The sequence below is a fragment of the Ursus maritimus genome, unplaced genomic scaffold (genome assembly GCF_017311325.1).
Source record: "Ursus maritimus isolate PB19 unplaced genomic scaffold, ASM1731132v1 scaffold_3, whole genome shotgun sequence".
Lineage (NCBI taxonomy): Eukaryota > Metazoa > Chordata > Mammalia > Carnivora > Ursidae > Ursus > Ursus maritimus.
Window position 1 is genome coordinate 48,564,591 of NW_024425563.1, and position 9,025 is coordinate 48,573,615.

Below are 9,025 nucleotides of genomic sequence, written 5' to 3' on the forward strand. Positions count from 1 at the left end.
GGACCCCTTCTCTAGGATCCTTAAACATATCTTTCCTCTCTCTTGATAATAGCTTGGTGAAGGTGGGGTGGGACGCGTGCCGGAAGTTGCCAGGCAAATGGAGCTGAGTGTCCACACATCACAATGTCCAGAGGCCTCTGTGCCAACGGGCTGCCTGGCTTTCTGTGGCCAGGGGCTCCACAGTTTCCTGGGGAGGAAACTGGCCCTTCAGTACCAGTCCTCACCAGCCTGCCCAGTACAGTGCCCCAGCTCCATCCCCTCATGAGCTCATCTCCTTGTAGAATTGGCTCGTACCAGACCAGGACTGCTTTTGGTAGCCCTTTGCCTCCTTCATCTACGCACTCCCATTTTTGGTTTAGAAGAATCTAGTCCTTTCCACTTTGGGCTCCAGAAATATGTTTTTGGTTTTTGTTAAAATTATATTATTATTATTATTATTATTATTATTATTATTATTTTAGAGAGAGGGAAGGAGAGAGAGGGGTGGGGAGGGGCAGAGGGAGACAGAGAGAGAGAGAATCTTAAGCAGATCCCATGCCCAGTACGGAGCCCAATGCAGAACTCAATCTCACCACCCTGAGATCATGACCTGAGCCCCCCACAAATTATGTTTGAGAATGTCAATGCAGCTGTCTTTCCCTCTAACTCTGACAATGCCTTGTTGTTCTCTCCTCTGCCAGACCCTCTCTAGGGCACGGCCTCACCCCTGTGCTTGTGTATGAAAGCATTCTGGATATCAGGCATCTAGTTCTTTCCACCTCTCACCTCTGATTATCTCCCTCCGCCTTCTCTTCACACTACCTCCAGACCAGTCTGGTGGATCCCAGCCCTTGGCTCAGACATTTCTGTTGTGAGGTCACAGAGCAGTTTGGTGGGTTAAAAGCAAACCTCACTGGCGTCTAGGAGACCTTGATGTCTCTAATAGACTGCTTTGATTTTCCCTGGTCCACAGCAACCGCAGCCCGTGTCAGTCTGTGAGCCAGCCCCTAATTCACAATCACTATTAACATTAAAAAGAAGTTGAGTATTTGGTAATGCCCACTTAGAAAGCACGAGATGCTGAAGTTCTCACATTTCACTGCAAAGCTCTTTGTGACTCTGAGTCAGCATCTTTTTTGCCTTACTGGGTCTCTAAGGAAGGAGGTTCTCTAAGAACCACTGGGCTTCTTCCCTGTGTTTCCACTCTGGGTGAGGAGAAAGGGGGAGAGACGCTCCTATGGCCAAACCCACGACTGCCTCCCTTTTATGACAGTCTCCAGTCATGGGCTCAGGGCCAAGTCTCCCTGGTGTCCCAAACCCTGGGCTCTGCAGGGACAAGTGATTCCACAACAGAAGGAAGTTGCCTCTTGAGAATGAAAGGACAGCTTCAAACACGCTGTTAGTAATTCATCAAATGACAAGGATGAAACCACCGGTTCAGGTCCTGCTGGGCAGACAACCGGTCTCGGGCTGAGCAAACCAATGGCAGATGAAAGGCGGAAGCACACCTGAGCCAGCTTGCTCAGCAGCTGCAAGATGCAAATACAGCTCCCAAGCGGCTACTCCATTTCCGCACCGGCTCCGACGCAGCACACACTGAAGGGTTTGACCAGATTTGACACGACGCCCGTACCGGCAGCAGGAGCAGAACACTTCACAGGGACACCAAATGGTGCCAGGGAAAGGACAAAGAGAGCCCACTGGGCTCTGACGTCAGCTAGGGAGGACTTTCGGAAATCTTTCTCCTACCAGCAGGGAAAGCTTGGGCTGGTATCTGGCTTCCCTGGAGTAGTTTGCAAAAATAAATTAGCATGGACCTGACATTTCAACACTTGCCAATTGCAGATTTCTCAAATGTATCAGCGGGGTTTTGGCTCCAGGATGGCTGCTAAAACAATTTGAGCAACTCACATAATCTGTATCGTTTTCACTGATTTAATGACTGCTTAGAAAAGAAATTGCCAGACTTGGGAAAAGACATCGGCATCATGCCTCACATTTCTCATGGTGTTCGGGGTGGATTCGGTATTGATCAAAATCTTTCAGCAGCCTTTACTCTACATTCAGTGGTTTTAAAGTGACCTGTAATCCTCTGACTTATTTGTGGTCCCTTCTTCATGACTGCATCGTGCAGTATCAAAGGAGAACTGCCTGTGGCTGTTTATATAAATCTTTAAGTTCAGTATCTTGTGGGCTTCCATCAAAGGTAATTGAAACACTTCTGTGTGCAGAATATGGAGATGTTTTAAAGTGCATGTGGGAGAAAATCTTGAAAAGATGGTAGACTGTTTTATAGGAGAGCTAGAAAATGATGACCTGGCTGGGATATAGAAAAAGAACTATATGCATCTGCTAGAAGCCACTTTTTATTAGTGGAATATGTGGCTTACTTTATAAATGGTAAAACCTGAGCCTGGACAGCAGTTTTAATTCTCCAGTGACCACAAATTACATGAAAAGGGCTAATCTGGCTCATGGTAAGATCAGAATGGGGAATGGACTAATTAGACAGAAAACCCAACTCAAATGTCGACTGAGCGGGCCTAAGACCACGTGCTATTATGGCAGGTGGGGTGCACTTGAATCATTATCACAGAGTGGGAGAGGACCCCTTGTCGTCTTCTGCCGTTTCCCCAGCCGTTCGTTCGGGAGTCTTTGACCACCTAGATGGTTGGCCATAGCCAGGACCTCATAGGCAGCCTATCTTGTAGGTGCTCACTCAGCTCTGTCTATTATAAGTTCCCCTGTGGCCTCTAACCACTGGACCTGCTCTCTGGACACCCCAGAGTGAATCCATGTCTGTAAGACAGGTTTTCTAGTAGTTGATGTTAGGCGTCATGTGTCCCCTAACTTGCCCTTTTCCTTTTCCAGGCTGATTCTGTGGCTCTGGCTCCTGCTGAGGTAACTCACTTAATCAAAGAGGATGAATTTCCCAGAGAGAAGGGAACAGTGCATTAGCCAAGCAAAGAGCCGTAGCTGTGCTTCTGAATTAGACTCTCCAACAAGTCCATGAGTGCTTTCCACTCCCTCTCCTTCAGCCTTTCCTCCCTTTCAGAGTTTCCAGAACTCTTGCCATCCTGTGGTCCACCACCTGGCATCAACTAGCCAATGGTCTTGAAAGGGATGCCCAGCCAAGGAGTAAATATGGCACAGAGGGTCTGGTCGGAGCTCCCTTTTCTGGACGGTATACTTCTATGTAGTCGGGTAAGATTCACCTAGCTCCTTCTGATTGTTATTTAACATATCCTGAACATCTTTTACAAATTATTTTTATGATGTAAATTATGTCAAAAAGTACAAGCACTTTGGAAAACAATGTGGCACAATAAAGTGGACCCAGCCATTTCATCTTTAGGGATATACTTACCCATTTTCTTGCACATGCGAAAGAGTAGAGACTTGTAAAAGAATGTTCATAGTCGCATTGTCAGCAATAGCAATAAAAACAAATGAACAAACAAAAGCGGAAGTATCCTAAATGTCCACGCACGGGAGAATGAGTAGATACATTGCTCATTTACTTTTTTTTTAATTGCAGTAAAATTTACATAACCTAAAATTTACCCTTTAATGACTGTTAAGTGTAGAGTTTCATTGTATTAAGCACATTCTGCTGTCGTGCAACAGTCCACCCATCCATCTCCAGAACTTTCCAACTTTCCCCGCTGAAACTCTACCTATTAAATGTTCACTCCCCTGTCCTTTCTGCCCCCAGCCCCTAGCAACCTCTATTCTGCTTTCTGTCTCTAGGTATTTGACTACTCTAGTTGCCTCACGTAAGTGGAATCACAATATTTGTCCTTTTGTGACTGGTTTATTTTATTTAGCATGATGTTTTCAAAGTTCATCCACATTGAGGCATGTGTCAGAATTTTCTTCCTTTTTAAAGCTGACTGGTGTCCACTGAGACATATACACACACTGCATTTTATTTATCCATTCATCCATCGATGGACGCTTGGGTTGCTTCCACCTTTTGGCTCTTGTGAATAATGCTGCTACGAACATGTATGTACAAATATCTCTTCGAGTCCCTGCTTTCATTTCTTTTGGGTATATACCCAAAACTGGAGTTGCTGGATCACATGGTAATTCCATGTTTTGAGGAATTTACTGTTTTCTAGCAACTACATCAGTTTCTTAATTTTTCTTTTTTAAGATTTCTTCATTCGACAGAGAAAGTGAGAGAGCATGAGTGAAGGTGAGAGAGAGAGAGGGAGAAGCAGACTCCCTGCTGAGCAGGGAGCCCGACATGGGGCTCTATCCCAGGACCCTGAGATCATGACCTGGGCCGAAGGCAGATGCTTCACCGACTGAGCCACCCAGGCACCCCTCATTTTTTACTACATAAACTGTGCTGTAGTATAAGTATAATGTAATTTATTAGATATTGCCAACCTTTTTCCTAAAATGACTTGCTAATATACATACCTACCAGCAGTAGGAGTTCCTAGTGATCCACATCTTCACCAACACAGAGTATTATCAGTTTTCTGCTTTTTTGCCAATTTAGAGGCTTTAAAATAATTAACCTATCATAATCTTAATTTTCCCGATCACCATTGCAATTATTCTTCATCTTATAGGTTTGAAAGTTTTGTTTTTCACATGGAAGTCTTTACTCCATTAAGAATGAATTTTTGTGCCTGGTGTATGGTGGGGTCTACCTTCATTCCTCTTCACGGGGTAACCAAGCGTGCTGACTCCACCCTTCCCCCCTCACCCCTAGCTCATATGTCAAGTTTGCGTCTATGTTTGCTCTGCCTCTGAGCCCTCTCTTTGTCCACGTGGTTAATCTGTCTGCCTGTGTTAATGGCTTCCCTTTTCTTTACCATCAGGCGACAATGATGAGGGGTTAATTGAGCACCTATGTACCGTATTGTAACCGCACTGGGGTATGGACTGGGGGGTTGGAATTGGCCTGCTGGATGAAGAACGTATGGGCCATGCGCTCATGGCACTCACAGATACATATTTAGATCCTGATGAGGTAGGGCGACAAGTGTGCTAACTGAGGAATAGCTGAAGTGCCATGAGAAAAACAACGGAGGAAAGCACTAATGCTAGTGTTAATATTAGAACGTAACGTTAACAGGGAGGCTGACCATCTCAAACAGGAAGTGTATGGTATTATGGCTGAGAGCTGTGTTCTAGACATAGACAAACTCATATTTGAATTCAAGTGTCCCCACTTATTAGCTGTGTGACTCTGACAAATTCTCAAGACCTCATTGAACCTCAGCTTCCTTATCTATGCAGAAGGGGTAATAATACCTATCTCAGAAGGTTGCTGGGAAGATTAAAACAGATCAGGTATCAGTGGCAGTTAGCCCAGTGCCTGGCAACATTAAAAGTACTCAATAAATGTAAACCCATTCATTCATTCATTCACTCATTCATTCAATAATATTAATGGAGGACCTACTATGTGCCAGGCATGGTAATAGGCTACAAATACAAGTATGGGCAAAGCAAATGGTCTCTGCCCTCACACAACTTTCAGTCAAATAGGATATATAGATCTCATACAATAAACACAAACTCCATCACTACAGACTTTGATGAGTGCCATAAGGGGAAATTACAGCAAGGTAAGACAGAATAGAAGGAGGAAACCTGATTTATGATGATTATTTTGAGAGTCACTACTTCTGAGCTGGGACTTGAAGGATGAATAGGAATTTATGAGTGTGGCAGGCAGGGAAGGTTATTCCAGGCACACTGAACTTCAGAGGAAATGTAAGGAGATGTACGTTGTTTTCCAAGGTCAGGGGCAAGGGAATGGGCACCCCTCACTGCCCAGAGACTTTGGAGGGATTTCTCTTGCCCACCTTTCCCAGGGGATGAGCAGGAGAAGGAGGTTGTGTGACTGCCTATGTCTCTCAAATATGTCTGCGGCTTAGAACCCTCATCTTTGGTCAGTGCGAGAAAGTTATTGCTCGGGACTGACTTCCGTTTGGGCACTCCAAAGCTCACAGATAGAAAGAGTGCTCAGAGAAAGGAAGGCTAATTGATTAAAGGTTTTTCTAGGATATATATGAAGCTGATGGTGAATACTATTTTCCAGGAGATATGGCAAAGAGTTATATTTACAAAAACGGAAAAATAGATGATTGTAAGGGATTTTTCTGAACAAGTATAATTCACTAGTTCTCACATTACAGTGTCTATCAGAATCCCCCTGGGGGCTTGTTAAAAATTTAGACTCCTTGGCTATCTCTCAGACTTAGTAGGTGCTCCCTGGGCCCAGGGCTCTGTATTTTTAACCAGTTCCCCAGGGGATTCTGATGGTGGAGAACACCCTTTGCAAAACGCTATAGACTTGTCTGTCATTTTTAACTCTTTCCTTCCTTTCTTTTGTCTTTGTTTGCAAAGTCTTCTTTTAGAAGAGTCTCAAGAATGGGCTTTTTTCCATTCCCCCTGCTCCCGTAGCAGTGTCAGCCTAGGATCCCAAGCACGGTCGCCTGGCTTGGTCTCATAAATATGTGAAACAAGGAAGGTGGGAGAATAGAAATTAAGCTGGTTGGGCAGCCAGCCTACCTTTCTGGTCACTTTGCTTCACTAAACCCTGTGCAGGCCAAGAGCACATATCTGAGAGGGTCATGCAGCTCGGAGCTGCCCATCACCTGACCGCTGATGCATACAATTGTGTAGAAGGTAGTGGGATAGGCTCTGGAGTCAGCCAATGTCAGTTGGAGTCCTATAACTTTGGACAAGTGATGGATCCCCTCGAGGTCTTCTATTCTTGGCTCATGGGGCTTTCTTTCGAGGTTGTAAAAGGGTTATACATGAATATGTTAAGGACATGGGGTGGCAGTTGGGGGATTAAGTTAAGTGATTAGGGAGCTGGCAATTTGGGGGATTAAGATCAAGTGAGGTGGTCAACTAATCTTCAACAAAGCAGGAAAGAACATCCAATGGGAAAAAGACAGTCTCTTCAACAAACGGTGTTGGGAAAACCGGACAACCACATGCAGAAGAATGAAATGGGACTGCTTTCTTATACCATACACAAAAATAAACTCCAAATGGATGAAAGACCTAAATGTGAGACAGGAATCCATCAAAATCCTATTGGAGAACACAGTTTTTGACCTCGGCTGCAGCAGCTTCTTGCTAGACACATCACCACAGGCAAGGGAAACAAAAGCAGAAATGAACTATTGGGACTTCATCAGAATAAAAAGTTTTCACACAGCAAAGGAAACAGTCAACAAAACTAAAAGGCAGGCTATGGGATGGGAGATGATATTTGCAAATGTCTTATCAGATAAAGGGCTAGTATCCAGAATCTGTGAAGAGGTTATCAAACTCAACACCAAAAACCAAATCATTCAGTCAAGAAATGGGCAGACACTTCTCCAGAGGAGACACTGAACAGACACTTCTCCTGAACAGGCATTTCTCCAGAGGAGACATACAAATGGCTGACAGGCACACGAAAAAATGCTCCACATCACTCGGCATCAGGAAAATACAAATCAAAACCACACTGAGATACCACCTCACACCAGTCAGAATGGCTAAAATGAATAACTCAGGAAACAACAGATGTTGGCAAGGATGTGGAAAAAGGGGAACCCTCCTACACTGTTGGTGGGAATGCAAGCTGGTGCAGCCACTCTGGAAAACAGTATGGAGGTTCCTCAAAAAATTAAAAATAGAGCTACCCTGCAACCCAGCAAGGGGCACCTGCACCCCAGTGTTCACAGCAGCAATGTGCACAATAGCCAAAATATGGAAAGAGCCCAGATGTTCATCAACAGATGAATGGATAAAGAAGATGTGGTATATAAATAGAATGGAATATTACTCAGCCATCAAAAAGAAGGAAATCTTACCATTTGCAACAAAGTGGATAAAACTAGAGGGTATTATGCCAAGGGAAATAAGTCAGTCAGAGAAAGACAAATACCATAAGATTTTACTCATATGTGGAATTTAAGAAACAAAACAGATGAACATGGGGAAGGGAGGGAAAAATAAGACAAAAACAGAAAGGGGGACAAACCATAAGAGACTCTCAACTCTGGAAACAAACAGGGTTGCTGGAAGGGAGGTGGGTGGAAGGATGGGGTAACTGGGTGATGGGCATTAAGGAGGGCACTTGGTCTAATGAGCACTGGGGTTATGTGCAACTGATGAATCACTAAATTCTACCTCTGAAACTAAGGATACATATTTAAAAATAAAAAAAATTAAGCAACGAAGATTAGGTTAAATGATTGAGTAGGGCGAGTGGGTAACTTGGGGGATATCCCTGTCATTAACACAGACCATGGAGAGCAACAGGCAGGCATCTATATCGCTGTCCTGCACACAGCCCCTCTCATCCTGCTCTCTGTACTTTCTTTTTAAATTGAGGTATAATTGACATACAACATTAAGTTAATTTCAGATGTGCAACATAATGATTCGATATTTGTAAGTATTGCAAAATGATTGCCATAATAAGTCTAGTTAACACCTGTCACCATAGTTACAGAACTTTTTCTCTTGTGTTGAGAACTTTTACGATCCACTCTCTTAGCAATTTTTCTATTATGTAATACAGTATTAACTATAGTCACCATGCTGTACATTCATTTTATAATTTGAAGCTTATGCATTTTGGTTCCCTTCACCTGTTTGGCTCACCACAAACCCCCACTTCTAGCAACTACAAATCTATGAGCTCAATTTTTTTTTAAGATTCCACATGTGAGATCTTTCAGTGATTATCTTTCTCTGTTTGACTTCTTTCATTAACACAATGCCCTTGAGGTCCATGTTGTTGCAAATGGCAAGATCTCACTTTTTTATGGTTGAATAATATTTCATTATATATATATTTATTTCATAATATTTCATTATATATGTATATATATTATATATATATATACATACACACACATTTTCTTTATCTGTTCATCTGTTGCTAGACACTTAGTTTATTTCCATATCTTGGCTGTGATAAATAATGCTGCAGTGAACATGAGAGTGCAGATATTAGAATCAGATTTTAGAATTAGTGATTTCATGTTCTCCATGTAAATACCCAGAAGTG